Source organism: Echinops telfairi, unplaced genomic scaffold (assembly GCF_000313985.2).
Source record: "Echinops telfairi isolate 266 unplaced genomic scaffold, ASM31398v2 ScPeMD7_5;HRSCAF=22, whole genome shotgun sequence".
Lineage (NCBI taxonomy): Eukaryota > Metazoa > Chordata > Mammalia > Afrosoricida > Tenrecidae > Echinops > Echinops telfairi.
The window spans coordinates 25,020,973-25,021,347 of record NW_022103901.1 but is presented as its reverse complement, the minus strand read 5'-3'; the positions used below and the strand labels follow the sequence as shown (position 1 = coordinate 25,021,347).

Below are 375 nucleotides of genomic sequence, written 5' to 3'. Positions count from 1 at the left end.
CGCCCGACCAGGACTTGCTCCAACGAGGGTTGGTAAACTACCCCGCGACATACCAAGGTCCAGTCTAGGACGCAGAGATCCCGCCGCGAGTTCCCCGGGACCCTGGAGTCACCAGCGCCGTCGGGCCTCCTCCACGTGGGTCGGGACGCAGCCACTTCCCCTCGGGGCGCTCCCTCTCCCTGTATGCCCTTGTCTTGTTTCTGCTCACACTGAGCGCAACAGTTGCATCCTTCGTTGTTCCCAAACACGCGCACGACACCCCGCTTCCTCCACGTCCTTCTCTCTCCTCGGTGCGCGCACTCAGCGGTGCGGGACGATGGCCCTCGAGCCTTGCAGATGCTCTCCCGGGCCGAGCGGTCCCCGGGACCTGATGGG

The 375-nt window shown here is 65.6% G+C and overlaps 1 protein-coding gene across 1 annotated transcript in view; it reads right to left on the bottom strand.

Annotated features, from left to right (window-relative positions):
• Nucleotides 1–103, bottom strand: part of GPRC5B (G protein-coupled receptor class C group 5 member B) — a 22,631-nt gene extending 22,528 nt beyond the window's left edge. The window contains exon 1 of the mRNA XM_045285978.1: nucleotides 54–103. The gene's annotated coding sequence lies outside the window, so the exon portion shown is untranslated. The remainder of the gene's footprint in view (nucleotides 1–53) is intronic.
• Between the last annotated feature and the right edge of the window lie 272 nt (nucleotides 104–375).